We start from the raw sequence: 26,305 nt of genomic DNA on the forward strand, positions 1-26,305 counted from the left end.
AAATTACTTGTAAAATGGAAAAGACGTTTACATGTGTGCTGGGGAACTGGAAAACGAAGATAAGGAGCTGTGTTACATAACTATATTTGTTCTCTTCTCTCCAATTGAAGTCATACAGCCTTGTCAATCTAGATCTGATAAAACAATAACAAGTGAAACTGCGAGCTACTGCTCACTGATTATACCCCCGCGGCAACTGGATAATTTTAAAAGTGTAAAAATATGCACGTAAACAGGAAGTTGTTGAGTGATGAATCTGAAAAAGCATCACACGGTATAGCTGACTTATATAAACCCTGAAACCAAATTTCAGAAATCCTCATGATGTAGTATCTGATAAAGATGCGACGAAAAATATTCATGGGACGGATGGACGGACGGACGGACGGACGGACAGACAGAGGTTAAACAATATACCCCCACTTTTTAAAGCGGGGGTATAAAAATTAGAATCATTCAACATTTTTTTTATTTTTTCATTATTCTGGAGGAAATATCTATTCCAAAAAGCCCAAAAGCACAAATAGCTCAAATTGCATGATTTTGAATCTCATTTAAAAACAAATCTTTAAGGGCAATGTCCCCAAACCCACTAGCAGGTTCTAGATGCTTCGCGGCCCTATGGACTACCATATTTTAGACTCCGATCCACCTAACGCTACCCTTAACTCCTCGCTCAGCTGTTCAAATTGCAGCTGTAATTCTGCATACTTTTCCCTTAATTTATCATCCCCAATCCCCTTATCTGCCTTACCTCTCCTCTCAGGAGATTTAGGTCTAGTTTCTTAATTTGATAACGGAACCCTCATTTGAACTTCTCCACTTGGTGTGCCTGCTACAAGTTTAAAGGGGTTGAGTTCCAGGTCGTACCAACCCCCGGTATAACTTTGAAACGGCCGAGGCGTTCTGTCTGTTATCTCTCTTTACAAATGTGACTACTCTTTCAGCAGTGTGAATCGCAAAAATAAAAATTAAACAATATATTTATACAGGATATTTTTATTCCACTTTGAAACTGTAGAATCCTGTCGACGACGCCAAATGTAACATATTCGCGAACCTGTGAGAACCTTTTCCTCCAACTAAATCAACCACAAGACAAGACAGACACCAACAGGAACTAATAACTGACCAAAATAATTTAATAGAAAAAACAAAACGCTCAGGATTTCAATAAATCACAATTTTTTAACCCTTTTTCTAGATTATTAAATAGATTAACAGCAATCCAACTATTTAAAACAAACGGACACTTTTAACGACTTCAGGCACCTTTATCCTATTTAAAGTTAAAGTTCATTTTTAACTTTATTCTCAAAACTTAGATATTTAAGAAGACAAGAAAACTATTAAAAATTCTGACTCCGTTGATAACTGGAAACTGGAACAATTAGAGTTCTTTAGAGGAACTGCTATAAATAATTAAATTGCATTTATAACGCAATATTCAGGAACTTTAACCTTCTGTATTAGAGAAACTGTACCTTCAAATTTAGAAAAAAGCAGACACGTCAATATTTATTAGCTGCGAACAGGCGATAGGGACAAGCTGGATCTGAAGTAAACTACTATTAAACTTACGCTTTTGTTTTGTATTTCGCGCATGAAATTCCAAATAAGGTTAAAATGTATGACCAAATAAGAAAACCTTAACTTCAAAGTATATGACGTTATTCCAACCCTATAACCGCAAAAAGGTGCGCAACGTCTGTGCAAAAATAGATCATATAGAGTATTTTCTCTTATTTTAATAAAACTCCATTCTACATAAATTTTACATAAAATACTGTTCAAAAAACATACACAAATATAACTTCAGTAGTCTAAAAATTATACGATTCCTTTCAGAACAATACCCGTTACTTCCGGTAAAAGCAAAAGTGAATGTAACTCTCTTTCTAATGCTGCCGCTAAAGAAAACACACGTTTCCTATCACTCTGAATCATACAATATCAACATGATTATATAATAGGTAACTATGTATTAAAATACACAAGCTATTGCTATAATACAAAGTACAGTTGGCAAAAAAAGAGACAAATAAATGTTAACACACTTGAAATTAAAATACAAAGTCTTCATTATACATAAAGTATTCACAATGTTACATAAATATTTGACCCCACAAAAAAAAAAAAAACAATATCAACAACATTTTTGGCACTGCTATCATCCAAAATCGCCACAATATTAGACATTCTTCAAGACATATCCAATAATAATCAACAAGTCTTCTAATGTATTTCTTGAATGTATTTTCTGAATTTTAATGAAAAAAATCATTTCAAAGTTAAGCAAACTGTGCATTATTCGATGTCATACGTCCTTATTATGTGAGTGACCAATACAGTGTATGCAGGACTCAACAGTTGAAAATACACTATTAACATGATTAACTGGAGCCAACAAATATCAAATGGCAACAACTTAACAAGTTCAACTCTTGTTATTAGTGGAAACAAAAGTAAAGAGTAAATAATGTATCAGTCAGAGACCAGATACTGGCAGATAGTATTTTTTTAGTTAAAATTTTTGATACAGCTATGTATTTAAAATTATCATGTTGGTGATGTGAGTGATACCATTGAAATTTAGAAATTTTAGTTTCATTGTTGTAAATAAATTTTGTAATTATAAGACAAAATATGTTCAATCTGAATCTGGTCTCTAATTGGTTCACTGTTTTTTTCACACTAAAATATGAAAAGTAACAAAAAAATGTGAACAAATAAATATAAAAATAAGGAGATATGGTAATTGATTGCCAATGGACAACTATCACCAGAGTTCAAATGATGTATATATAAAATAAGGAGATGTGGTACGATTGCCAATGAGACAACTATCCAACAGAGTTCAAATGATGTGGATGTACAATGTATAAGCAATAGGCCAAAGCTCTGCAATGAAATAGAATATATACATTGTACAATGTGGCTGAATGCTTGATTTCATATAATAAAAAGGGCATGTAATAATGATGCGACTATAACCGATAGTCGGTTGGTTGCTGCCAATCGATAGTAATTGACAATGGGTTGGTAATTTCAACCAAATATCCAACACTACTTTATACTTAATATATATATATATTATTAATATTAAATTGACTTGTTTAGAACTTTTTTTCATGTATTGTATTTCTCTTGTGTACATGTCTGTTATGTTTGCATTTTAACCCGTCATGGTTTTACTTTTTGCAATAAAGTTATATTTTTTACACAGTCGTGACTGCTGGATCCCAATTATTGTCACATTAACCTATTATGTCTGTTTGGGTTACTTGCCCATTATTGTCAATATAACGGAACTATAAACAACTGTCATACAAGTGGGAGGTCTAGCTAGCTATAAAATCAGATTTAACCCACAATTTTCTTTGCAAAATGCCTGTACCAAGTCAGAAATATGGCAGTTGTTTTTCGCTTGTTCCGTTGATTAGTTTAAATTTGTCTGTTTTTATGGACCTTCCCTTTTTTGAATTTGCCTTGGATTTCAATATTTTTGTTATACTTTGTTAAGTTGATTAAAATTTCTAAGCAATACATTTTTTACTTATACCATACTTTTTAAGGTTAAAACAATCTTTTAAAATTTCTCAGATTTCAACATTGTTTTCATACTTCGACAATATAAAATCCAGTATTTTCTCATTTAATACCTTTTAAGTTTTACCATATTTCTCTTACTCTTTAAAAAAGATAATGTCAACTTTTTAGTTATTACTGTTTGTACCAACTTGTTAAATGTATCTCTTTATTTCAGAAAAATGACTTGAGATAATTTTGTTCTGATGAATTTCTATGAAAATCATTTAGCTAAAAAGTATGAATAAATGTAGTATAGATTATCATGAAAAATGCAATTAAAATCTGTATTGAGATATCTTCATAACTTTAACTTTATGATGAAAATTTTAGTTTCTCAAAAATTGAACTAAATAAGTTACTACTGACAAGCTTAAAATACATCCTTAAGTTAAATTTACTACTTTCTTTTCCTTAAAATCTCTTAAAATATCAAAATTACTTTCATAATACTTACTTACCAAATTAGAAATATAACAATAAAATTATAAAAATACAAACATATACTGTTAATGATTGTTCATCTTCTTTTCTTTGCAAATCGTGATGGATGTCCAATGATTTAACGGTTGCGTGGTGTAGGCGTCCGGTGCCATTGCAGAATTCTAGAGCGGTTGACAATGGGGTTTTTGTTCGGTTGGTCATTCTTTCACCTACGGATCTCTTTCCCCTGTTCTCTGACTACTGATCTCAAGCCCTGAAATTGAGATACAAGGGTGGTGACGATAATGTGGAGTTGACCTATATCTTCTCTTGTCTTAGCGTGTTCTGCGGCTGTATTCTCCATTAGCGTGGATATAGACTGCATCAACTCTCTCAGTGCCGAACAACCAAATGACGACGACGATGAAGGACACTGGAGGATGTTCAAAGAAACATCATTCCACTTAGCTGAATGATGGTGAATTCTGAGCTTGTGGAGTAGCTCCCAAAAGCTGATGCAATAGGTTTTCCTCCTCTATCTCATGCTCTCTGCGGAAAACATTCCTTACTGGTGAAGCTTACTCAGCTCAGGAGTACCAATCAACAGTGAATCAGGAAAATTAAAATAACCAACATCATTGAAGGTTGTAGATCCACACCAAGTGTGTAACGAATCTGCTGCAGTAATTCCTCAACGATATCAGATTCAGGTGTTGGCAAAGCTGTAGATTACAATATGGAAGAGAATAACCATCGTCCTGGCAAAAAAATCAAAAGGTGGTGGAGGCAGTTAGGAAGAGGTATCTATGACAGGTTCATTTGTAGTAGCATCTGACCTAGTTTGTTGATTACTCTTTATGACTGATTGTGCCATTTAGGTAGGAATGTAAACAGTTGCCCGTCCCACTGGCCGTTCAGGAAAAGGACATAAGGCAAATAGCGAGTGTTTCCAGAAGAACTAACCATAACAGCATAAAATGAGGTTCCTAATCCTGCTCTCTGTCTTGAAATCCTTCCCTGCTTCTAGATAATATGGATTCTTTGATCCCAGGAAGTAATATTTGTTCTCTTTGTTTTCTGTTTAATTGGCTTTCAGAGACTGGTGAGGTTTTTGGAAGGTCACATTTGCTTGTGCTGTAGATCGTTCAGTGTGGTACATCTAAATTGACCGAGTGTACAATAGTATGGACATCTGGCTATTGAAATGTGGTTCACTAAGATGTATGTGCTTCTGTCCAATGTAAACAGACTGGTCATTGCACATTAGGCAGATTGTGGCTCTCATTTTTACTTTGGCAGCATCATATTGGAAACTCATCTGCAAAGAATATCAAATCTTTAGAACTTTGTCCATTAATTATGAATTATTTGCAGAAATAATCTTTGCAGTGTATCTGAAGTTTGTTTTAGATTAATGAAGGGAAGATAATTAAGCCAAGACAAGGTAAGTTATTAATTAAATACTCAAATAAGTATATAACTTAAATTTGAACTTCATTACTTAATTATTGCTAAGCTCAAATATATTTCTAACATGTCAAGCTAAGTTATTTTATAAGTTATCAAGTTTGTCTTCGCTTTTCGTCCTGTTTCAAAAGCTCATACAAATAAATTTTATATTTTCCGACAATGTAAATATATTGTTTTTATCCTGTAATTTACACCCGGCACTTTAAGGTTTAGTTGTTTTATATCAAATAGTTCAAAGAAATCGAAATATTTTTTGGTTTGATCCGCTCTTCATCATTTGTACTAGAGTTTGTATAATCCAATATATTTTGGCCTCGAGCATCACTGAGGATACATTATTTGTCGAAATGCGCATCTGGTGAATCAAAATTGGTACCGTTCATGTTATTAAACGCGGAGCGCAAAGAAAACCCCAAAATGAACTGTTATCCAAAAACAAATGTTCTCTTATTTGTTATATTTACAAGAAACCTACCCGGAAATTTGTGTTTAATTATAGCCAAGTCTGTAAAGATGTAAATATCAGTGAAAATACACCTACATCATGTAATTGTAGTAATTCCGAATACACTTATGGCCCCATTTCCCATGTTATACCAGGAGACCTTAACATCGTTCGCGACCGAGAGTTAAAATCATTCCTCAGTAAAGGACCTAAATATCGCCCCCCGTCAATTATTAATTGGAATGAGTGTCGTAATATCATCCACGACTCACTTCGTGCTTACTGTTTGAAATGGATAAAACGGGAAAAAAGCTGACAAAAAAATCTTTGGACTCTTTTTTTTAAATTCAGTAATGAAGATAGTTGATATACGTATACAACATTTTAAAGAACATTTTACTCTTAACAACAACCATAAAAATCCTATTTCTCGTATCAAACATAAACTAAAAGAACTAGCCAAGGAATTTGTTTTTGTCCCGGCTGATAAAGCTGCTAATAATATCATTATAGTTTGACGTAAATTTTACATTGAATTTCTGCAAAAGGAAATGACGAATTCACCAACATTCCAACTGACTTCATTTTTCTCAAAACGATATCTGTAACAAACATAAACTGTTAGCTACTTCTTTACAAGCAGAACCAAATACAATGAAAGTCCCAAATATGTACTGGCTTCCGAAGCTACACAAATCACCTTACAAATATAGATTTATTTCGTCTTCAAGTCATTGTTCCACTACTAAATTGTCTATTCTACTTACTAGTACACTTGGTACAATCAAAAACCTGATAATAAATTGTTCAAATAAGGCCTTTGAAAATAGTGGAATTAATTACTTTTGGAGTGTCAAAAACTTGATAAATTACATGCATATATTGGTGATTTTGAATCTGTTCAAAGTTTTGATTTTTCTACCCTATATACCACTTTGCCTCATATTCTTATTAAGAAAAAATTCACACACCTAATTAAATGGGCATTTAAAAAGTCGGAATGCGAATACATATGTTCAAACTCTTTAAGGTCATTTTTTAGTAGCAACAAACAAAAGAACTATGTCAATTGGACATGCTTTGATACTATATCTGCCCTTGAATTTTTACTTGATAACATTTTTGTTCGCTTTGAAGATTCCGTATATCGTCAAGTTATCGGAATTCCAATGGGGACTAACTGTGCACCACTTATTGCGGACCTGTTTTTGTATTGTTATGAGTTACAATTTATGACTGAAATCAGCAAAGACCCATCGAAACAACATCTGATACAAAAATTTAACAATACTTTTAGATATTTGGATGATATATTGGCTTTCAATAATGACGACTTCAGTATGTATACTAAAGAAATTTATCCTGTTGAACTTACTTTAAATAAAGCTAATACTAACAATGACCACTGTCCTTTCCTCGATCTTGATATCTATATCATTAACGGGAAGCTTAATACAAAAATTTATGATAAAAGAGATGATTTTTCATTTCCTATCGTTAATTATCCATTTTAAATGGTGACGTTCCCTTGTCACCATCTTATGGTGTTTATATATCTCAACTTGTACGATTCGCTCGTGTATGTAACAACGTATTAGATTTTAGCGAGAGAAATTTATGTATTACTGAAAAATTATTACATTTTCGATATCATAAACTAGTAAAAACTAGTAAAAACATTTACTAAATTTTATCATCGGTACAAGGACATCATTCGTTAATATAACTCAACATGCAGACATCTTATACGTTCGGGTATTTCACATCCAATCTTTTATGGTAATATTTTTTACAAAGCACAAAAATTTCAGTATTCACCTCAAAAGCTAACAAAACCTTTAAACAGACTTATTAAGAAGGGATATAGTTACGATACTGTTGTCAGGTCATTAAAGATTGCATATTTTGGCTTTAATATTGATTCACTTATAGGGTCTTTGCATCGGAATTAAACACATTTATTCTAAAACCAGTTGTTGGCATGACACGGGTTATGTTCTTCTCATATATTTTATGACGGTATAATACTAAACCCCTAACAGGAGGGATTGTGCCTGATATTCATATGATGAAGACATCATCTTTCAATCAGTTTAATTGAGGTCTGGAGCTGGCATGTCAGTAACTGCTAGTAGTCTGTTGTTATTTATGTATTATTGTCATTTTGTTTATTTTCTTTTGTTTCCTATTCTAACATCGGACTCGGACTTCTTTTATACTGAGTTTTACTGTGCGAACTGTTGTGCGTTTGTTTTTACTACACTGGCTAGAGGTATAGGGGGAGGGTTGAGATCTCAAAAAACATGTTTAACCCCGCCGCATGTTTGCGCCTGTCCCAAGTCAGGAGCCTCTGGCCTTTGTTAGTCTTCTATCATTTTTAATTTTAGTTTCCTGTGTATAATTTGGAGTTTAGTATGACGTCCATTATCACTGAACTAGTATACATATTTGTTTAGGGGACAGCTGAAGGACGCCTCCGGGTGCGGGAGTTTCTCGCTGCATTGAAGACCTATTGGTGGCCTTCGGCTGTTGTCTGCTCTATGGTCGGGTCGTTGTCTCTTTGACACATTCCCCATTTCCATTCTCAATTTTATCATATAAACGTTTGCTAAAGTCGGAGTAACAGGAGACTTTATTTGTACAAGTTTACAAAATATATCAAAAATGTATTTGTGTACATGTTATTTGTACAATCGATGACCAATTGGAGGATAACCTTTTCTATTTGGTTGATATGTATAACTGTTACTAATGAAAAATTATTGTATAGCTTCCCTAAATATTCCTAATATAAGAGTCAGCTTACATATTAAAAGTTTATTATTTCAAATTTAATCAACATTATTTTGACATAGTTAACAGAAAAAAAACAACGAATCTAAACCAAATTCACTTTTCGAAATAAAAGTGACCATAAAGGAGAAAGCATGAAAATAAAAAAAAATAATGAATTTAAAATAAAATTAACATAAGTAACACGACGGGTGACACATGTAGTGCAGGATCTGATTATACTACTGGAGCACGTGAGATCATCCCCGCTTTCTGGTTAGGTTCGTGTTGATCAGTCTTTAGTTTTGTATGTTGTGTTTTATATACTATTGTTTGTCTGTTCGTCGTTTTTTGTGTTTTGCCATGGTCAGTTTGTTTTCGATTTATGAGTTTGAACGAGCCAATCCTCATTTACCAAAAATTCTCTTTTCCAAGTTGTTAATGATCAACAGAAATTAATTGCAAGTTATTACAGCGGGCGAGACAATACATGTGTTTCAAAATACGAGTTCATACAACGAGGATGAGCTTACCAATCCGCATTCACTCGTAAACATTTTAAATTTCATTGTCGTTTCCATTCTTGAAAACACATTTATAAGATCATCCCGTTGTCTCATCTTTTTTCTATTCTTTTGCCATGGCTTTGATAATTTGTTATCGACTTGTGAGTTTGATTGTCCCTTTGGCATCTTTCGCTTCTCTGTTTTAACAAATAGTGATTAAACTAATTTATGTTTTAATAGGACGATCCGACAATTCTAATTCACTTGAAAACTTAAAACAGTAAAGGCAATTGGTTTTATGGCTAAAAATATACAGTAACTATTTTGAGAAGATTACAATTATTGCTTTATTGATGGTGTATATGTATCAGTGTCGGTTAGCTTGTGTTTTCATATGATGTATTCCCCGAGGATGACTGGGGATTAGAAAAATTGTCACTTAGGTCTTCTTCCGGTAGTAAAACCCTTGCCAAAGTGGGGCGTTCGTTTGGCTGTGCGGAATGTATAAGTATGCAGCCACGTCTGGTCAGAATAGGGACGTTAAATTTGATGCCTCGTGTAGAGAGGGCGCCACTTTCAGGAAGTCCTTTATAAAATGGCAAATTCAAAAGCTCAAACACATCAGACGAATGGAAAACAACTGTCATATCCTGACTTGGTACAGGCATTTCCTAATGTAGAAAATGGTGGATTAAACCGGGTCTTATAGCTAGCTTAACCTTTCACTTGTATGACATTTGCATAGAATTCCATTATATTGACAACAATGTGTGAGTAAAACAAACAGACGTAATAGGTAAAAATGTAATAAACTGAGGGTACAGCCGTCAACGTTTTAGTATAATCTTAATCACTATAAAACCAAATAACTATTTCAACAAAGAAAAACAAAATGGCATTTACACACTCTATAGACAAAGTACATAAGCAAAAATGAAAGACAAGAATACAAAATTGACAATAGCACAACACAATGGCGGGATGTATAAGTACCGAGGCACGCCAAATGTATGAAGAGTGAATGTGTTCTAATCCTGAAAATGCATGCAATTTCTGCCACCGGACATTAAGCAATCAACAACAATGTAGTGTAAATGTGTACCGAAAAATTTGTCGCTAAAGTCTTGATATCATGCAAACATTGTATCAACCAATCAATCAAGCAATCAACTTATAATCATCTTTAACTTACAAAATATGGGAATGACATTCGCTAACATTTGTTTTCTAAAATAAATATTAGCTACAACAAATATTTTATATTTATTGGTAGCAACTAGAACACACCCGCGACATCGCGGGTCCGTGACTGAATTAAAGTATCTACGCCTTATTTTTAGAGTATAGTTTTTGAAAAGTAATTTGATGTCTCTGAATGCCGTCGACACCTATACGTTGGTGTCGTAAATGGATGACAATTTATGTAAACAAAAGTCAGGATAAACTAAAAGATAAAAATGCAGGACAGAGATAACAACTTAAAAAAAATGCAGGACAAATTTTTTTTATCCTAGCCCCCCCCCCCCCCCCCCCCCCCCCCCCATAAAATTCAAATGGTAGCTCCCTTGTTTAAATGTCTCAACTGTTGACTCTCGACTTTCAATTGTAAACATTTATCTAACATGTCTATTTACATATTTTCTATAAGCACTCCCAAGACAAACCAATACTGTTGAAATATGAAATCAGAGTATAGTTTTTGAAAAGTAATTTGATGTCTCTGAATGCCGTCGACACCTATACGTTGGTGTCGTAAAATGTTGTAAGCACGTGGTTATACTTAAGAACCGTCCAATGGTTGTCGTTTGCCACAATTGTTTTTTTGTTTAATGTTATAAGCTTTAATTTGTGCCGTTTGAATTCTCTAGAATTGTTTAACATTTTAATATCCTTGGTGACACTAAATAATCTCTCTTAAGGATACTTGGTCCAGGGGGAAATTTATATAATGAAAGAGTCGTGACAATTGACTATGTTACAGATGAAATAATGCGGCTGTTACCGACGAATCCCATGAATATCTCTTTATCTCTGACAGGAACCCACTTTTGGCATAATACCTCAATGTTGTTAAATCATGTTCCGTAGATGGATGGCAAAGTTCCTCTACGTTGCTCTTTCCAGGCGAGGGTTAACGACAGAAACCAGCTCAAAATGCTCTGCCGGTGAAGTCGATATCTATATATGATATCAATCTCATTAAATTTTCCATTATATTGGTGCTGTCTCGGACAACTCTTTCTCTTATTGCCCTGCGTCCATTGTGTCTCAGTATGTAAGTCGACAAGTTCAACTACACGCAGAAAGTATTTGCGAATTACACGCAATGCACGACCATGTTTGGTCAACGATCAAACGTACGCTAACGGTTTTACATATGAAACAGCAGCCAGATAAACATAGCTTACTTGTCTTGAAATCTATGACGTCACTACATGCATTCCCAGTGCGAACGTGTCTTTTTATACACTGTAGATTCATTGCATGGTTGATGTGTCTTCTTTAAAATGTGAATCAGTTGATTGAAAATCCCCTCGTCTTACTGTGGTGTCTTGTCCTATCTGATTTAGTTGTCAATTGATTGATTACTGTTTGTTTAACGCCCAGTTGCAAATATTTCATACATTTTTTGGAAGCGATCAAATTAATTCTAGTTCGTGTGTTCTGCAAGGTAAAGTGCAGGGAATTTAATGTAATATGTGGGACCTAATTTTTTCTTTACGACATGCGACCTAGTCGGTTGTTTCAGAGGTTCTCTAATGTGCAGACAACTGACACTCTACCAATATAAACTCATCTTTGATATCAGAATTAAGATTATTAACGCCAGACAAGCGTTTAATCTACAAAAGACTCATCAGTGATGCTCCAATCAAAAAAGTAAAAAAAAGCCAAATAAAGTACGAAGTTGACAAGTATTGAGAACCCAACATTTCAAAAGGTTTTGAAGCTAAAGGTAATCTATTCTTGGGATAAAATATCTTTACTTTATCGAAAAAAAAACCCAGTTAATTTATAATTATGACAATATCAATGCTAATTCATGTCAACACTGAAGTGCTGACTACTGTCAACAAGGCATCAGATTGATCATCCCAATTCTACATGTAACTGCTATGTATTTATGTGGACGCCATTCTTATAAATGTTTACTGTAAATTCAGAAATTATTGCGATTTTAGAAGATTGAACAAAAATGCGAATTTTGTTAGTGCGATTTTAGGAAAAGCTATATTTATAGATTATCGTTGGTTATCTCAACGAGATTGATTTTCTCGCTTGAGCCGGTACGGCGAAAGCGAGAAAAGCAATCAAGTTGAGATAACCAATGATAATCTGTTTATCGCTATTTTACCCATGAAGACGTTGTAAATTTCCTTGACAACGGCAAGTGTTCCCCTAGTTTCTAGCGATAATTTTCATATCACTCGACTCCGCTGAGAACGGAAATTATCAGTCAGCACGATCAAAGGAAAAATTCGTAAAATAGCGATAAACAGATATTTATACCAGATACCAGAATGAGTTATTATTATTGCGATACTCAGTGAGACAAATTTTTCGCATTAAAACAAACTTTGCAATAATTTCTGAATTTACAGTAACTGTCTGATAAATTTGAATATATTGATTGATTGTTGCTTGTTTAACGTCCAGTTACAAATATTCTATGCACATTTAGGACGAGAAAAAAATACTTATTGAATTAGGTAGGTTCTGCTAAGTCGATAAGTGATGTAAGCCAAGATGAGGTGAAACAATTTGCTACCAACGACCCCTCGAAAGTTGTCTATGTGTCCTATAATGCAAACATACCGTGAAAAAGTCCGGATTTAATGTACCGTCTTCAACCGGTCGGGGCTGTGTATTTATACATCCCGCACATTCAAACTGACGCCGCTGTTCAATAAAAGAATACTGTGTGTACGCCTACTTTAAGTTTGGCAAGCCTGATGTTTATTTTGCATTATCTTATATTCGAAATTGCGTTTACCTTACTTCCAAAAATCAAACTTATAGATATCCGATCTTAAGACATTTTTTCTGTACGTAGAATTTTAAAATATACAATTGCGTCAATATAAGAATTCGATATTTATTATGGTAGTTGAAGAAAAGAATTATAGTTTAGTTTTCAATCCCCTTTTTTAACTCAATAAAATTTGGGATGGAAACGGGGAATGCGTCATACAGACATCAACCCGACCAAAGAGCAGAAAACAGCCCAAGGCACCAATGGGTCTTCAACAGAGCGAGAAGATGATCCCGCACCCGGAGGCGGGCTTCAGCTGGTATACTAGTTCAGCGAAAATGGACGTCACATTAAACTCTGAAACATATAAATGACCCAAAATAAAAAAAAACACAAGACTAACAAAGTACAGAGGTTCCTAACTTGGGACAGGCGCAAAAATGCGGCGGGGTTAAACATGTTTTGTGAGATCTCAACCCTATACCTCTAGCCAATGTGGAATAAACAAACACACAGCAATATGCACAGTTAAATTCTGTTTAAAAGAGGTCAGAGTCCGATGTTAGAATAAGTAACAGAAGAAACAAAGCAAAATGACAATAATCAACATAAATTGACAAAGGACTACTAGCAGTTACTGACATGCCAGGTCCAGACGTCAATTAAACTGATGAAAGATTTGGTCTTCATTGTATGAAAATCAAGCATAATACCTCCCGTTAGGGGATTAGTATCATACCATCATAAAATATACGAGAAGAACATAACCCGTATCATGCCAACAACTGGTTTTAGAATAAATGTGTTTATTTCCGGTGCAAAGAACCTATGAGTGAATCAATATTAATTCCAAAACATGCCATCTTCAATGACCTGACAACAGTATCGTAACTATATCCCTTCTTAAAAAGCTGGATAACAAAAGGTACATGCTTTTGGCAGCTGTTCAAAGTAGACAAATTACCGTCACTTGTCGTGTCAGTTTTCCTTCAGTTCTCTCTATCATAATAATAATAAAAACATTTGGAAATTATTTGAAATTAAGGAATACATATCCCTCATGAAGAGCCCGGATTTGGTTATACTTTTTGTTCTTTTTAGTATATACGGAATTTTCAAATATTTTGGCCTCAAGCGTCAGAGAAGTGACATTTATTGTCGAAATGCGCATCTGGTTCAGAAAAATTGGTACCGTTAATGTTATTACTGCTGAATATAGTAGTGATGTCAATCTCTCTTTCATATGTCAGGTGATTTTTCAGATATCTATATTCCTAGGTATTTGAATTCTTTCATAGTTGTTTTTTTATTATTTTTGCAGATCTTTGGTCGTCCCGGACAGTTGATGCGACTTGCTTATTTTAAAGAATAATCCGCAAAAAATAATAACGACCCCATTTTGAATTTGTTAGATGTTTCTAGGACAGGAAATCAATTATTTTTTTAAATGACTTAAAGATGTATAGTTTCTTAAAATACAGATTTTGTTTCGGTTCGATGTGCTCCTTTTCTCATTCTCCGGTTTCATTTCGTTTCGCCCTGTTTCGTTTCTGTTCAGTACTCATAAAATGTATATCGAGAAAAATTAGTTTTTTGTTATTTAAGATACTTTTAAAGATGTATACCTCAGACTTTATCCCATCGTATCTTTATTTTTTTGTTAATATCAAATTGTTTATCTGCTTTGGGTCATTAAGGCACAATTTTAATAACTCTACCTAGCTGCCAAATCCTTATTCAGCAAATAGTGTCTGGTATATCATGACATTTTCCCGTATATTTCTTTTTAACAATATACCAAGTGGGCAGTCAGAATTGTTAGTCTTAAAAAACCAACAACATATTGGCAGGAAGTAAAATACAAACTCCAATTGATCCCAACAGTAAACTAAAGAGTGAACAACGCGAAACAATTAGTAACACCCGTCCCCTTACTCCTGTTTAGGTCTATTGATGACTCATAAACTTTAATAAGTCAAAATAAACTTAAAACATTAACTTATTCATAAAACATCTATATATGTAAACGTATATCCCTCATTCCTGACATTATCTATAAATTTGAAATAAAAACACTTTTTTATACAAGGAATATACAAAACAATAATAATTATATAGAAACAGATCCCGTTTGAATGGTTTTACACTAGTAACTTTTGGGGCCCTTTATAGCTTGCTGTTCGCCGTGAACCAAGGCTCCGTGTTGAAGACCGTACTTTGACCTATAATGGTTTACTTTTATAAATTTTGACTTGGATGTAGAGTTGTCTCATTGGCACTTATACCACATCTTCTTATATCTATTGAAAAATCAAAATATTACAAAATTAAACCTAGAAAACTAAATCTAAAAAAAACCAACGCAATAGAATTTATATAAGTTGCGAAAGGACTCGATCGAAGATTCCATAAAAATCTTCCGTCAACACTTAGCTCCTAAATGGCAAGAATGCATAAATACGGGGACCTATAGTTGTGAACTTCTATGTCATTTGGTCTCTTATGGAGAGTTGTCTCAAAGGCAATCATAATACATTTTCCTAATTTTATATAAGGTATATAAAACAGAAACATCTAATGTGTTGTAATTAAGCTAGTTAATACAACAAAATAAGATAAATATAATAAAAAATAGCTCGGAAAGTGATTTTATTTACTTAAAGCTAAGCCACAGAAAAAAACCTATCATGAACGACAAATCTTTTATCCGAAGATGCTGATTCTGAAAAAGAAAAAAAGTGACAAATTAATAAATATCTAGAAATATTGGATAGATATAAGAAAATGTGGTATGAGTGCCAATGAGACAACTCTCCATCCAAGTCAAAATTTAAAAAAGTAAACCATTATAGGTCAAAGTACGGTCTTCAACACGGAGCCTTGGCTCACACCGAACAGTAAGCTATAAAGGGCCCCAAAAATTACTAGTGTAAAACCATTCAAACGGGAAAACCAACGGTCTAATCCATATAAAAAACGAGAAACACTTATGAACCACATCAACAAACGACAACTACTGAACATCAGATTCCTGACTTAGGACAGGTGTAAACAAATGCAGCGGGTTTAAACGTTTTAATGGTACCAAACCTTCACCCTTTTTCTGAAACAATAGTGTAACATCACAACATAGAAAGACATACGTAATTTTTGGGGCCCTTTATAACTTGGTGTGCGGTGTGAGCGAAGGCTCCGTGTTGAAGACCGTACTTTGACCTATAATGGTTTACTTTTAGAAAGATACATAATACGTTTTGTATCACTGCAATACTATTTGAATTTTCTGTATTCACCTTCACTTTCAACAAAGTTTTGACCAATCAAAAGCTAGAAAAGAAAATCATTGACTTCTTAATGTTATCTTGGGCTAGGCTTCACCGTTTACTTAGTTTTCGTACATTTTGCAATCACATGTATGTAGAATCACATTTTTTAATTAAAAAAACCACACATATGAAAGTAACAGAAACTTTTGTAGACAACGAACTAAACATTATCATAATAATATACAAATAACATTACCATAGTTTTGATGTTTTCAATTTCATGGTTAAATAATAGATAAAAGCAAATTTCTTCGATTGCTCATATAGTCCACTGTTATTTCATTGGTTTATTAGATATAAGAAGATATGGTATGAGTGCTAATGAGACAACTCTCTATTCAAGTCAGAATTTATAAAACTAAACCATTATAGGTCAAAGTACGGTCTTCAACACGGAGCCTTGGCTATAAAGCTATAAAGGGTCCCAAAAATTACTAGTGTAAAACCATTCAATTAGTTTATTGCATACTTTCAGGTTTCATACAATTAAGAAATCAGACTCTTTCACCGCTTCACATATGGCAACCAACATTCTAGCAAACGATTAAATACAACAACCAAAATATAAGTGAAGTAAGCGCATAGCAGCTTAAGGATGCACAAAACCAATATTTCCGAAAATTTTCGCAATTGCGAGAAATACAATACTTACAGTCCACAAGCAGCTACGCATAGTGGGGCCGATAGTCCAAGTGTTTCCAAAGCAGTGGCACTAGCACAAACAATTGAGCATGAGGCTCCAGATATTTCTTTTCCGTGGCCCCCGAGAAAGTTTTTCACTTTTTCATAAGCGTCATGAACTGGTAAAAAGAAAGTCAATTTTTATTTTAATAGAATATAAACTATATATGCTACAGTGTACTTTCCTTGAGTTTTCTATGTTGTGTTTTGTATATGTTGTTTGTCTTTTCGTCGTTTTTTTCATAGCATTCTCAGTTTGTTTTCGATTCATGAGTTTGAATACCCCATTGCTATATTTCGCCTCTCTTTTTCTACAATTAGACTGAGCAACACGAACCCCACAAAATGTGGCACCAGTCGTGTCGCTCATATAAGTGCAGAGCCGGTGATAAGTCAAATTCGGTAGATCACATTCGAGGAAAAAGAGGACAGGATTGTTGTTACACCAACTAAAACATATCGGATAACAGATAGTCAATAACGGTCAACGAACTCCTGATAGCGTCCGTAAAATTTCAATTGCTTCTTTGAAAGCAGCAACCCTCTATCAAGAAAATCGTGATAGGAAATGCAAGCTTGTATCAACTTGGAGAATATACTCCATATGCAGGCACTACTGGAATGTTGCTAGAACAGGAAGGCTGGCCAAAGCCTTAAATTGTTTTTTTTTTCTTACTCTGAGAAAGTGTCATTAAGAAGAACGAATTACTGCGCTACAAATGTGTTCAGATCTAGATAACGCCTAAAAAATTCAAAATTCATAACTTGAAGATATCACGTTAAGAGTTAAAAGTACATATTCTTAAGCATTAAATTTTTTCCTCGATGTTTTGCTACTGAGGGGTAAGCAGCAGTTAATCAATCAATCAATGAATAAATTTATCCTTGAAAATTATTTAAAGATTTCCTGAAGAACGTTAATAATATGTGATCGTCCTTCTTAATAAAATATACATACCTGATATTCGGTCTTCGTGGGACAAAGTGTTGTATGCATCCTTGTAAAGTTGATGTTCTTGAAAGCTTGCAGACAGGATAATTGGTAGGATTGCAAGTAAAACGATAGCAACTTTCATGATTGGAGACTAGATATTACACTGTAGTGCTGATAAAATAAGACGCACAAAATAAGGCGACGAAATTATTTTCGAACTTTACTGCCACTAAAGCTATTCAACATGTTACAAATTTAAAATAAAGGACAAATTTAAGCATGATAATAATCATAATAATTTTAATGTAATTAGTAAATATCGTAGATACTAAAATAGTGTAATATAAATGTACTATGCCGATTCCAGTACTAGTGCGAACAGTGTGTTTTCTTGAGTAACGTTTATAGCGCTGCTCTCCAGATCTAAAGCATTGAAAGCAACTGCAAATACATCGAAGCGCACAAAACATAAAATAGCTATCCAGTCAGGATACAACGGAGAGAATCGATTTCTCATATTAATGTATATGAAAACACGTGGAGATAAATGTTATTTATTACATTAACTAAATGGATAAACTTAAAACTAAATAAGAATGAATCCATTGAATCATGCTGGAGTGTAAACTACTCTTACTTTTATCTTTCTAATACAAATGTTAATCAATTAAAATTTTATTTAATCATTTATATATAAAAGGAGAAACGGAGTACTTTGAAGGTAACATAGCACTAATAGCTTTAACTCAGCATTTACAACCAAGATAATGTATTCCACATCGCAGAAGACTATTATACACTGAAAAACATATACATTTTGAAAGTATCAAATTGTGTTCTACCGTGAAGTATCGATTCTAAGGAAATACATTTCATCTACTTTCAGTCGATCAATATTTGCTGCTACTGCTGAATAACATCATAATTTGCAGAAAGTTTAAATGTGCTACGGGGATAGACTAACAATTTCGTTCACAGTACTTATCTTTAAAATAGTCCGTAGTATATATTTAGTCTAGAGCTTACCAAACTTTGTAATTGGTGAAAAGAATGATCCTTATCTGATTTATAGTTAACAGGTTAAACGTCAAAGTCACACAAGTTATTTGTGTTTGTGTTGAAATGTTTTCACGATTAAACTGGTTATTTCTTTTCTTACTGGTGACAGTAAATCGTTAGGACACGCGCATGTAACCCAAATTTTGAAATCATTGAATTGTCTAGGGACATATTACATAATCTTACAAACAATTTGGACCCGTTGAATGTATCACAAATCGTGTTTGTTATAGGTTGGCGCATTTAAAATAATGCTTTGATCCTTCAGTTTTTTAAATAAAGATTGAAAAGGCGAATTTACTTAGCAGAAATAAATGGACACAGTTTATTTTTCTGATAGCAATAAACTATTTAATCCCAGCTTATTAACAAAATTAAAATATCGCTTTCTTTACACTGATGTACTGTGCTTTATCAAAAATATCACTTTCTTTACACTGATGCACTGTCCTTTATCAAAAATATCACTTTCTTTACACTGATGCACTGTCCTTTATCAAAAATACCACTTTATTACACTGATGCACTGTCCTTTATCAAAAATATCACTTTCTTACACTGATGCACTGATGTTTTTTTTTTATCAAAACCACCGAGATAATTGTTTGACAAACGTAGATAACATAGCGAAGCATTAAAAGAAAGACTTAAAAGAACAGCCAACAAACACATAACAATAAGTAGACTAGTATTGATAACAAAAATTACAAAAATACTGAACTCCAAGAAAAATAAAATCGGAAAATCCCTTATCAAAGGGCAAACTCAAAAGCTAAAAGACATTACACGAATGGACAACATATATGCCGCATTTTTTTTTAAATATCAATTACAATATCAATTCCGCCTTTGCTGTTTTTCAATTTTTTATTCGAAGCGTATTTCTGTTTAAAGCATTACCACGAAGTGAATTTCACTAAGTAGTAAAAGGAAATAATAAAAAAAGCAAAAAAGAAAGAATAGAAGAAGCGGCCAAAGTAAGGAAAGTATACATTCACACTTGCACAAGCACCGATAACAGAAAAACATAGAAAAACAGTATCCTTAACTGTCGAAATAAATTATAAAATACTAATAACATGAGACTGAAGTACCGTTACACCTTACCCCTTGTTCAGTTGTCTATGGAGGCAATGACATACGGCGGTCCTGCACAATTTATACCAATAAATGTAGGTCAGCAGATTTTATTATCAGAAAAGCAAGGAATCCAACTAATATACTAGTTGACAAAAGAAACACTCAAAAGTGCAGCATTCACATTTTTTAAGTAGCTTTAAACACGTTATATGTATCCGACAGATATGTATTCGAAACATTATTTTTGTTTGTTACGATGCCTTAGATTGCTTAATTAATCTTACTTTTTAACTGCTCATTTCGATTTATTTATCCTACTGTAGGTTTTTAAGGCTCAATGTTAATTACTTTTAATAGCTGCAAAATACGCATTTGGTAAAATTACGTCTTATATTTTTATCTTCAGCTTTTAAAAAAAAAAATTTAATGAAAAGGGGTTGGCCATATAAGCAGTTCCTCTAAATTGATCACTAGCTTATAAACATTAATGTTGTGAGTTCTAACCAGCTTGTGACAAGGTGAATTCGATCTTAATTGACTAGTATCGTCGTTTTCCTGCCACGGTTCGATAATTTTCTCCTGTGTTCCATCAATATAAACCGGAGGCGCCATGATATAGCCAAGTTTGATAAAAATTGCGTTTAACGCCAACAATCAAGCAGTCAAAAGAATATACTCCTGGGGGAAACCGAAACCATAAGTCAAGTAATGACAACAACATCATAGGAAATATGAGAAAGTAGAACTAACACTATTCATACACTAAAGATTGAGCAGCACAACATAAACCAGAATCCGGAGTTGAACCACGGTGATTCGGAGGGATCAACAGTTCCTGTTCATCACGTGACACACGTACCCTTGACATTATTCAGTTGATGAGTTACAATAGCGGATTGGTCAATGTCTATTTATAAATATCGGTACACGTAAATTCTATGGTCCCTTTTCATGGCAATATAAAAGTTTGCAATGATTACATTTTTTTAGGACAAAGGATAGCATATAATTATATATAAAAAACAAAAACTGAATTTTACGAAATACTACGGATTTTCTACTCCAGGAAAATATTACAGAAGCTGTAATTGGCAAAACCTTTCGGAATTTTGGGTCCTCAATGCTCTTCAACTTCGTATTTTATTTGGCCTTTTTAACTTTTTCTATGCGAGCATCGCTGATAAGTCTACTGAAGACGAAACGCGCGTCTGGTGTTCAAAATTTTAATCCTGGTATCTATAATGAATTTTATTTATAAAGACAAAACAGACAAATATAATTCATCACAAAATGTAACACTGATACCAAAGCTAAACCAAGACAAATCCTTTGAAAACAATTACGTCTGCGTGTGCTCCGTAAGGGTAGGCAATTTCTATTCCATCAGTTACATCCGTTGTAATGCGCATGATAACAAAGATTTTAGTGATAAATCACGTTCAGTAATGTCATAAAGAAGGGAAGGAAGATGGTATTGTGACTAAGACAAATGGAATATATCCGCGGTAATCTGTAACATAGATACTAATAACGGTCACAAAATTATAATGGCGTCCGTAGACGTTTCAAAGAAATGTCTTCACTTTACAAGCTAGATCAAGTTAGTTTTCAATATATTAGTAACAAATGTTTGTCCTTCTCAGTAAACAATCGATACATTCAGCCCTACTTTTATTTGTTGGCTATTTTGTTACTGGTGCTTGTGATGATTATGAAACACTTTCCTGTGAGTTTTTTAAATATTTTAATGAGAGTGGCTTTGATGTTGAAAGTTATAATGTTAATATTTATTTTCATCTTAAACAATCTTTTTATTTGCCTCAAAAATTCTTAAAATATATGTATCGTTTCATTCGTTTATTGGTAAAGATATATACGTGTATGCACTGAATAGGTATAACAAAGATCATCTTCAAGTTTGTAATGTAGGACGCAATACTGTGCATTGTTGAATAAAGGATCGTACCTTATATCATGTAGTGTCAGATAGTACTCATAAAGTGATTCGCCCACTAAAAAGACCTAGTATTCGACATTGACTATGATAAACATTACATTATTGACTCAAGCATTAGTGCAAATTAAAAGGTTACCATATCAGATCATAAATTTTCCCATACTATAATAAGGTAAAAGGTGTTGAGAAAATAAAAACAATTTTCACATTTAACCAAGTACCTTGGCAACAAACCTTGACGAAATGTGCATATTTTGGAAAAAAACTGGATTTTCCTCATTTAACATAAAACTTTTATGTATATCTTGGATCGGAAAAGTATGTGCGCACACAAGAAACAGCTTTATATTTGAAGAGATTATGTACATATCTATAATAAGGCTTAAAATTATTTTGTTGTTTCTTGGCTGCACACGATGTTTCCACAAAGGAAATTTGGATGGTAAACTGCATAAATTCGGCAATTTTTCTTCGTTATTATGAAAAGGTGATGTACAGATCTTTCTTTTCAGGAATAGATTATCTTAGCTGTATTTGGCAAAACTTTTAGGAATCTTTGGTCCTCAATGCTCTTCAACTTCGTACTTTATTTGGCCTTTTTAACTTTTTTTTTATCCGAGCGTCACTGATGAGTCTTTTGTAGACGAAACGCGCGTCTGGCGCAAATACAAAATTTCAATCCTGGTTTCTATGATGAGTTTATTTATGATATTATTGTGACGTCATAACATTAAAAATCATATTTAGTTATATAATGTCAAATCATTATGTGCAAATTTAAAATAATCCTCAAACACTTTATTTCCGTGGGCTAAAAATGGGCCTAAATTGCCCCTACTCTTTCCGTATGTTAGTTTTAGTAATGTTGAAGTTATTTCAACACGCTTTGAAGGAGATTTACATTTGTTTAAGGGCTGTACAGATCTTTCTTTTCCTAAATGGCCACGCAGTCTTGAACATCATATAGGAGGGTAGCAATGCACTTTACCGTCAGGCGTCAAACGGTCATTTTTGGCTACCGTTAGCGTTAAATTGGTAAAATTTTTATTGTGATTCGTCAAAGGTCTCAAATAATTATCCGTTACCGTTATTTTTTGAAAGAATTTAACGTGCTTCGTCAAAATCAGTCGATTATTTTTTATCGTCATAAATAAATTGTACATTTTATCGTCATGCACTAAAAATTACCGTTTACGTCATTTAGCAAGATTTTTTTTTACCGTTATTCGTCATGAAGGTAGTACTACCCTCATTACGACCCCCATATAGGTATCATGATAAAAATTTTAATCTTTAGTTTACTATGTTGTGTTTTGTATGCTTTTGTCTGTCAATTTGTCGTCTAACGTTTTTTGTCATGACATTGTTATAAATATAAAAATAAGGAGATGTGATATGAATGCCAATGAGACAACTATCCATCATAGAAAGTTTGTTTTCGACTTACGAGTTTCCATGTCTCTTTGATGTATTTCGCCTCTTTTTTAATAAGTTTTAAATTGATAGGGTACAATGAAAATGCATTTTTTACTTCAGACAATATAAAAATTTAAAGAAATAATCTAAAATGAACATTTCAATATAAATGGGTGTTTATCAATTGCATCTCTTGGCATTAATCAATGATTTTCTCTTTCATATTAAAAATAATAGAAAATGATGCAATGGCAGGAAGACATCACCAAGTCTGCTCATTTTTTTTATTGACTCGTATATAGCAGAACTGGTTTAAGTAAGCAGATCTGCTTTAGGACTTAGTTCAGTTACAGTAGACCGTTATGCAATTGAATCTGAACGGACCGGATTTAAAACAGATTTGTATAATACGAGATATTTGTATTGTATTTGTGACCAATTATGCTTTTAGGACCTACTTTTAAAAGATTTAATCCTGGAAATTTTTAAATACCAAAAAAATATTTGGTGAGATTAGTGGCCAAATGAAAAAAATATATAATATTATATGTATACAGAATTTGATTGACTTCATAAAGGAAGCCATGTGTTTCTGTCCTATTTATTTTGTAACATTATGTGTTATTAACAATATCATTTTAAACTGATAAAAATAGATGGAGAAATATTTTGATATACATTTCAGCAGTAAGTCAATTCAGACAATGACATGGAATACAGCAGCAAATGCTTTTATGTCAACATATCCATTTTTGTGTGTGTGTGTAATTGGACTATTTATTGACACTGCTATCATCTTCAGTAGATGTAGAATGAGGATGTGCAAAGTCATTAAAAGAAAACTCGTAAAACTTTTAAGATATGTTGCGTGTTTTAAGATGCAAGACAAAACTATAAATGCTTAAGAATTCTCATGTTCTATAAAGGTTGGTGGTCCCTGACTGTTAGACAAAGAAGGTAAACAAGAAAATAAGCTGATTGAAGAGATTTTGTCCCATGTAATAGTAAATTTTCTGTTCCATTCTTTTTTTATTGAACCAAAGCTTACAAAGCAGTACGCTAATTTGTGATAGATAGGATAGATAATAAGTATATTACTTTTTGAGTTTAGACTTTTTCCACATTTGTACATTTAAACAATTAGGAATCTCAACAATACATGACAAAAAAACGAATTTTTTACAGCACAAATGTAATAAAAAAATGATTGGATATCACGTCTTGGATGCCAGAATGTATCCGATCTTATTTCAGTATAACACAACCTGTTGATAAATATGATCCAACAAATTCCATGAATGCATGTCACACTAGAAGGATTCGAACAAGAAGACCCTTTTATAAAGACGATCTTAAAATGTTATATTTGAATATCATGACATTAATTATTACACCATAAATTTATCAAATTAAACATATTTACTATTTATAGATATTAAAAATATCATAACACCAATGTAAACAAAACTGACGGCAAAGCGAGACATGCTAGCCCAGTCAAAGCAGGTAATGTAACTCCAAAGTTTTCGAAGAAGCTGGTTTGTTTGGGTTTCAGTTTGATGCACCTTGTCATATAATTTTTAAGGGTGTCAAAATTTGTAAGAAACCCTGATGGAAACGACACATTATCCCCTAATTCATCTGGGTTTCTTGTTACTTGAATACTGATTTGACTTTTACAAAATTCTCTACCAACAGGAATAGTTTTATCTAAAACTTTAAAACAAGATTTTACTAGAAGTCTTGGCTCTTTTAAATTCATAAGTAAAAAATGAAAACAACACGTTATAAATTGCATGCGTCCGAAGCGCTTTTCTGGATTTACCTTCATCAGGAACGCTCAAAGCTGAATATTTGAAAGCCAAGGATGTATAAGAACCTAAACAGTTTTTTTCACTTATATTTTTAAGAACATACATATTGGTAATATTTTGATCATTGAGGAAATTTTTTTGAGCCTGCCCATGAGTCTGATTAAAAGGACATGTTAAATGAACACGATGTTTACATGCGTACTGAGGAACTGGAAAACGAGGATGAGGAAGAGGTTGATAAAGAGCTATATTACAGCAACAGAGACATTTTTTTTCTCTTCAAATGAAGTCATACATACTTTTCCTTGATCTGATGCAAAAATAAAAAAAAATAGATTCATTGAACATTTTCTTACTTTTTTCATTATTCTGGAGAATATGTCCATTCCAAAAAGCCCAAATTGTATAGTGCTCAGATTGCATGATTTGCGTATCATTTAAAAACAATTCTTGAGGGGTCATGCCCCTAAACCCCTCACTAGTCTTTGGACCACTAAGTTAGTGTCAAACCCTGTACTAGTAGCGTATGTCTTGTAATACAGACAAAAATAATAGTATTAGCGTTGGTCTTGTAATACAGACAAAAAAAATAGTATTAGCGTATGTCTTTTAATACAGAAAAAAATAAAATTATAACAGTGAACACTCAGATATACCTTTAAATTCAAATAACTGTAAATGATTTGATTAACTAATGAATCTTTACTGGAAAAATCTAACTTTCGAGTTATAATTTATTTTAGTGAACCTTTCCAATTCAAAAACAGTGAAAATTCAAAGATTTCTCGAAATCTTAAAATCTTAAAGAAGTCTTGAAAAATAAATAACTATTCAGATGAAAATCTATTTCTAAAAATTTGC

At 33.0% G+C, this 26,305-nt stretch overlaps 1 long non-coding RNA gene across 1 annotated transcript; it reads right to left on the reverse strand.

Moving 5' to 3' along the window:
- Positions 1 to 15,818: 15,818 nt before the first annotated feature.
- Positions 15,819 to 20,301, reverse strand: LOC127724014 (uncharacterized). Its single transcript, XR_007992296.1, has 4 exons — positions 20,285 to 20,301; positions 18,143 to 18,289; positions 17,156 to 17,303; positions 15,819 to 15,899 (listed from the first exon to the last, which is right to left on the reverse strand). It is a non-coding gene; the product is annotated as an uncharacterized LOC127724014 (long non-coding RNA).
- Between the last annotated feature and the right edge of the window lie 6,004 nt (positions 20,302 to 26,305).

The sequence above is a fragment of the Mytilus californianus genome, unplaced genomic scaffold (assembly GCF_021869535.1).
Source record: "Mytilus californianus isolate M0D057914Y unplaced genomic scaffold, xbMytCali1.0.p SCAF_14, whole genome shotgun sequence".
Classification (NCBI taxonomy): Eukaryota; Metazoa; Mollusca; class Bivalvia; order Mytilida; family Mytilidae; genus Mytilus; species Mytilus californianus.